Source organism: Beta vulgaris, chromosome 1, assembly GCF_026745355.1.
Source record: "Beta vulgaris subsp. vulgaris cultivar EL10 chromosome 1, EL10.2, whole genome shotgun sequence".
Classification (NCBI taxonomy): Eukaryota; Viridiplantae; Streptophyta; class Magnoliopsida; order Caryophyllales; family Amaranthaceae; genus Beta; species Beta vulgaris.
In genome coordinates, this window is record NC_079202.1 from 55122120 (window position 1) to 55128870 (window position 6751).

A 6751-nucleotide genomic window follows, 5' to 3' on the forward strand; every position below is an offset into this window, starting at 1 on the left:
GAAGGCCTTCCAAACGCTCAAAGAGAGGTTAACCTCAGCCCCTGTCCTAACCTTGCCTAAGGGAACGAAGGATATGATGTGTATAGTGATGCATCCAAAAATGGGTTGGGTTGTGTTCTGATGCAAAACGGGAAAGTTATAGCTTATGCGTCCCGACAGTTGAAGCCATATGAAGTCAATTACCCAACACATGACCTAGAATTGGCCGCCATAGTATTTGCACTCAAAATCTGGAGACACTACCTCTATGGGGTAACCTGCCGTATCTTCACCGATCACAAAAGCCTTAAATATATCTTCACCCAGAAAGACCTCAACATGAGGCAGCGCAGATGGTTAGAGCTCATCAAGGACTATGACTTAGACATCCAATACCATGAGGGTAAAGCCAACGTTGTTGCTGATGCGTTAAGTCGCAAGTCTAGCCATAGCCTGAATACATTAGTCGTTGCCGACAAACTTTGTGAGGAATTCTCTAGACTTCAGATAGAAGTTGTTCATGAAGGGGAGGTAGAAAGATTGCTGAGTGCCCTAACCATCGAACCTAACTTCCTAGAAGAGATAAAAGCGAGTCAACCTGGGGATGTGAAACTTGAGCGAGTCAAGGCAAAGCTTAAGGAGGGCAAAGCAGAGGGTTTGCGATCCATGAGGATGGAAGCATACGATATAAGGGTAGGTGGTGCGTGCCACAAAAGTGTGAAGAGCTGAAACAAAAGATAATGAGCGAGGGTCATAACACGACGTATTCTGTCCACCCAGGGGGAGATAAGTTGTATAAGGACCTCAAGAAGATGTTTTGGTGGCCTGGTATGAAGAGAGCAGTAGCTGAGTTTGTTTCCAAATGCTTAACATGCCAGAAAGTCAAAAGTGAACACAAGAGACCTCAGGGAAAGATTCAACCCTTAGACATTCCGACATGGAAATGGGACTCGATATCCATGGACTTCGTTGTCGCCTTACCTAGGAGTCGGGGAGGCAATAATACCATTTGGGTGATAGTGGATAGACTAACCAAGACAGCAAGGTTCATACCTATGAAAGATACGTGGAGTATGGAAGCCTTAGCCAAGGCTTATGTGAAAAATGTCATTCGATTGCATGGAGTACCCACAAGTATAGTATCAGATCGAGACTCTCGATTCCTGTCGAATTTCTGGAAAAAGGTCCAGGAAGCATTTGGTAGTGAGCTATTAATGAGTACAGCCTTTCACCCAGCTACCGATGGTCAAACCGAAACGAACTATTCAGACCTTAGAGGACATGTTGCGAGCATGTGCTTTAGAATACCAAGGGTCATGGGAAGACCATTTGGACCTCATAGAATTCTCATACAACAACAGCTACCATGCTAGTATTAAGATGGCACCATTTGAAGCATTGTACGGGAGAAAGTGTCGTAGCCCTTTGTGTTGGAACGACATCAGTGAGACTGTATGTGTTAGGACCTGATATGATTCAAGAGACGATGGATCAAGTGCGAGTCATTCAAGAAAAGATTAAGACTGCACAGGACAGGCAAAAATCCTATGCGGACCAGAAGCGAAGGGACGAAAATTTCGAAGTTGGGGAAAAAGTGTTGCTTAAGGTGTCCCCAATGAAAGGAGTGATGCGATTCGGGAAAAAGGGGAAGCTAAGCCCTAAGTTCATAGGACCCTATGAGATACTGGCGAGGGTAGGGAAAGTTGCTTATCGCCTGGATTTACCCAACGACTTAGAAAGGGTCCATAACGTGTTTCACGTATCCCAACTCCGGAGATACGTACCTGATGCGTCACATGTCCTTGAACCTGAAAACGTAGAGATAGACGAAACTTTGTCCTATGAGGAGAAACCTGTCCAGATCCTAGACCGCAAAGTGCGAGTACGAGGAATAAGGACGTCAGAATTGTCAAAGTGTTGTGGAGAAATCAAACTACCGAGGAAGCCACATGGGAAGCCGAAGATGCAATGCGTCTGAAGTACCCTGAGCTTTTCCAAGAGGTACGTGAGTTACGGGGACGTAACTTTTCTTTTAAGGGGGGAAGAATGCGATAGAATTTCGCGCTTTCACCCTAAAGTATGTTAATTATTTAGTTAGTGTAATTATGCTATTTGCTTATCTGTTGGAACGTTAGAAAACGCTTGTGAAATTTGGGACTTAGAAGTGCAAACGATCGTCGTTAAGACAGGCTACCTCAAAGTTTCGGGACGAAACTTCTTTTAAGGGGGGAAGCCTGTAATACTCCGTATTTTTAGGAGTTATTTCGTACTAATTAAGAAAATATAAAAGAATTAATAAAAAGGTATTTTAATTTATTTACAAATTAATAGGAATAAATTATTTAGTATGAATTTGTTAGGAATTTTCGGAGTTTTAAAAGAATAACCTAATCTTCACTTGACCTAGGGTTACTACCTGTTGGAAAGGAGTATAAAAAGAAAAGGAGAGGGAATTTCAGAAAACCCTAAACCTTTTCCTTCTCCCTCTCCTCAGCCGACCTTCTTCTTTTCTCTCTCTCTCTCCTTGGCCGACCTTCCTTCCTCTCTCTTAGATTTTTCCCTTCTCTCTCTCGGGTTTCTCTCGCTGCTCTTCTTCATTGGCTTCGTGCAAAAAGTTCCGACGAAGGCTGCGAGGGTTGCGCGCGAGGGTTGGTGCTGCGAGTGGTGTTGCGCGCGAGGGTTGGTGCTGCGAGTGGTTTTGCGCGCGAGGGTTGGTGCTGCGAGTGGTTGTGCGGTTCGAGAGTGTGGGTGCGAAGAGGTTCGAGAGTGTTGTTGAAGGTGTTCGTGGTGGTGCGAATTCCGTCGAACACGAGGGTGCGAGTTCCGCCGGAATTCTTGTGCGAAAAGTGGGTCGAGTGCTGCGACAAGAGTCGTGGTGTTTGAGGGTTTTGTGCGCAAGAGAGGAGTGGTGCTCGAAGCTTTGAGCGAGTTCCGTCGAAGGACTTCGAGGGCTGCGTGAGGCTGTCCGCGCGCGACGAGGGGTTGTGAGACGGTTTCGGTGTTGTGCGCGTGTGTGGTGTGGTTTTCGGTCGCCGGAATTCTTTCGCCGGCGAGTTCTAGCGGTATAATTTTTGTACTTAACTTAGTATGTCAGTTTATTAATTATGTTTATATTTACAGTTTTCATAATTTCGTAAGGTTTGTAAATTATAATTAATAATTAGAGTGTTTAGTAATTTATTAGATTGTTAACTAGTTAAGTTATTGTTCTGTTTTAAGTATAAATTCTGGTTAGGTTTGTAATTGGAATAAGTTGAAAGTAGGAAAAGTGTGTCCTATTATTAGTTACAATTATTATCGTTTCATGGGTGACTTGTTTCACGGAACCTAACTTTGGGACTTATGACTTACTTTTGGACATGGAACTTACTTTTGGACATGGAACTTACCTTTTGGACATATGACTTACTTTTGGACATATGACTTAACTTCTGGACATAAGACAGGTTGGACTTATGACATTTTGGATTGGTAAAATAGTGGACTAATGTTACTAACTAACTTAGTTACTCACTAACTCTGACTTCTAAAAGACGTTAAATTCACTAGATTAGAATTATAACGAAAGTTCTGGAATAAGGTTTTAACTATTGTGTAATTCGAATCGATAGATCGTTATGGTCTTAGTACGTAGTAGTTGTTAGTGTTATCAAGGACGTAACACTAAAGCCTTCTTTTAACGATTTAGGTCCCAATTTCATAAGCGGCTCGTTCTATTAAGTCAGCGAAAATTCTCCGCTACAAGGTACGTACGCGTACCAGGTTACTTTCAAAGCTTAGTATCATTTAGGTTGCAGTTCATGTTATTGGAACCTAGTACCATGATAGGGAACATTTGATTGTGATTGTTTGGTTAGACGTTTATAACGTGAAATCAATATGATGCATTGAAATATGTTGCATTGAAATGCGAAGTTCTATCGTAGTGTAACATCAGCATTATTAATCTGATCTATAGAGTAACAAGAGTGTTACCAGAGATAAGATTGAGTTTGGTAATTAAGAGAGCATGTAAATGACTCCTTAAAGTTATAAAAGAATGGTTGGTAGTAAAAGAAGATTATGGCGATACTTGTAGTTGGATTCCCTACAAGTATAGAACAATGGGGGGAGTGTGGGACTTGTCCTACACTCCTACGCAGGCCTACTGTGACGACAGTAGTGTCCTTATATTTTGATAACTCAAGTAGGCGGAAGGTTCCGTTCGATCTTGGGGGTATGCATACTAAGGTGATGGGTGTGAGACGGAACAAAACCGTATTTGCATTTCATCTAATAGACCATGTTGTCTATTAAGGATTCAGTAGCCCGTATGATTCTAGTAAGATGACGGTGCCCGTTCGATGCCAAATAATGAAAGATTAAAGGATGTGAGATAACGTAGGTTCATATAGCAGTTGTAATGTATGCATCATTTATGTTCATATAGTTTCAATGGTTCATTACGTACTCCGCATAGCTGACTCTGTGTGTTATTATGTGTTTGTTGTCCTGTGATGAACTATTGACACTTCAATGGGGAGCAGACTAGGTGAGCTGGTGCTGCTGCATGATATCAAGCATAAGGGGGCTAGTCTGTAGTTTGAAGTAAACTTTTGGTTTAAGGATTACTGAATTTTATAGAACATTGTTACATGGTTTGAGTTTGAAATAAGAGGGGTCAACTATGATTCCCGAGTTGTATTTACATTTTCTATTCCGCTGCAATTTGGTTTTGAGACAATGAATTTGAGTTACCGTATTTCTAATTATGCCTTGCGTTCCATCGCGGCGGTAACACTCCCAAAGTCGATGCGACGTAGCATTAGACGTGTATGGATTTTGGGGGTGTTACATTGTGTCCATGGATGCCACGTCCAGGCCAGACGTTGTCTCCAGGCCACACGTTGTGCCCCATGGACACAATGTCTAGGCCACACGTTGTGTCCATGGAATTAGTTAAAAAAATAAATTATCTTGCTGGAAAAAAATTATCTCGTTGGAATTTTATGTTCGTCGGTGGTGATGGCGAAGATGAGAGCGAATATGAATTAAAAGAGGGGTTAAGTTGGAGTAAAAAATCAAAAAAATATCGCAAGGGTAAAATATTACTTTTAGAGAGGGGTTGGGGAGCTTTAAGTAATTTAGGGGCGATGTTTAACAATCCTGTTTTTCTATGCATCGATTGAAGTATCAAAAATCTATACTCCCTCTGTCTCATATCACATACTACACTTGTACTTTTTATATTATTCATAAATTTCACTTTGATCATCGTTTATGATTTATACGTGAATAAAAATATAGTAATGTGAATCTTGTTAGATTCGTCTTAATATGTATTTTTCAATATATACTTTTATAATGTTTACAAATACAAAATTAGAGATGTATATGTTCAAAGTTTTGCATTGGCATGCATGAAAACTGAAAGTAAAGTACAAGTGTAGCATATAATATGAAACGGATGTAGTATACGATATCATTATATAAGAAAATTCATTTCACAATTCAACCAAATTCAAAAAAAGTTACATAATTATCTCTATCTTAAATATCAGTCTTGTTTGACAAATAGAGTTTAGAGTTTAGCGGTGAGAGTTTAGAGTTTGATGTTAGAGTTTTAACTTTTTGTTCAGCATATTTGACTATTGATTTGACAAAACAAAGAATTATAAATGTGTTTGGTAACAATTAACTGATTGCTAAAAGTTTATTGTCATTTGTTTGTGTAAGATAACATTCACAGACATTTAATATATATGTGTAGTATTATTATTAGATGCAAAAAAATCATTGAACATATTTTTACCTAATTTTCTAAAGAAAAAGCTCCTATTAAGAACTTTTTCATTTTGAGAGTTTTTATTCGAAAATTCTCGCTAAAACTCTCTTCTACTAAACGCCCCTTTTAGAGTTTTTGACTAGTCCAAAACTCTCTTTTTGCTCCAAAACTCTTTTTTTGTTCCAAAATTCTAATTGTCAAACATCCCATCATCTTGATACTTTTAAGTTTTAACCTATACTTTGTGGCAAAGGTTAGAAAAATCATTGAAGTGACATGTACAAGGTAATTTCATTTAATCATAATTATTATCAGCACAACAAGAGCCCTATTCAATATTATTGTCAAATAATAAGGAAACATTATATGTATCCTTTGTCCAACAAAAAAATGAAACACTATGGATGATTGGATGTGCACTTTTTTTTTTGTTTCAGTTGATCTTGTAAGAGACCGTCTATTTTTAGTTTAAAATTAGGTATGGCTTAAGTCCAATATTAAGAAGATAATATGCCACATTTTTTCATATAGCTAGTGACTAGTTTAATCTATCAAGGGAAATGTTTAATCTATTTCATGACCAGTTAATCTATCCAGTAATGATATTCTCTAACCAATTTAATGACTAGTTTAATCCATTTAGTGACTGGTTTAATCCATTTAGTGATTGGTTTAATCCTCCCGGTAAGACTAGCGAGTTATTTTTTGAAATTATCTGTTGTAGTTCGAAAATGAAGAAAACAAAAGAAGAAGAAGAGAAGGGATGACGTGGATAGTGTTGGGTAAGAGTAAGATGGAATGAGTATGTTAGAAAAATTCAGTATTAAGTTCGTCTAATTTTATGTTAAAATTAGATCTCCTAGGCTAATAATTTGTGTTTTTGTCAATAATTCTAATTTCAATAATTGAATCATTTGGAGACTCTCTTTTTTGAGTTACCAGGGCCAATAAATCAAGATCCAACAAGGTGTTCATTTTATTTTATATGGGTTGAAGAACAGGGGATAG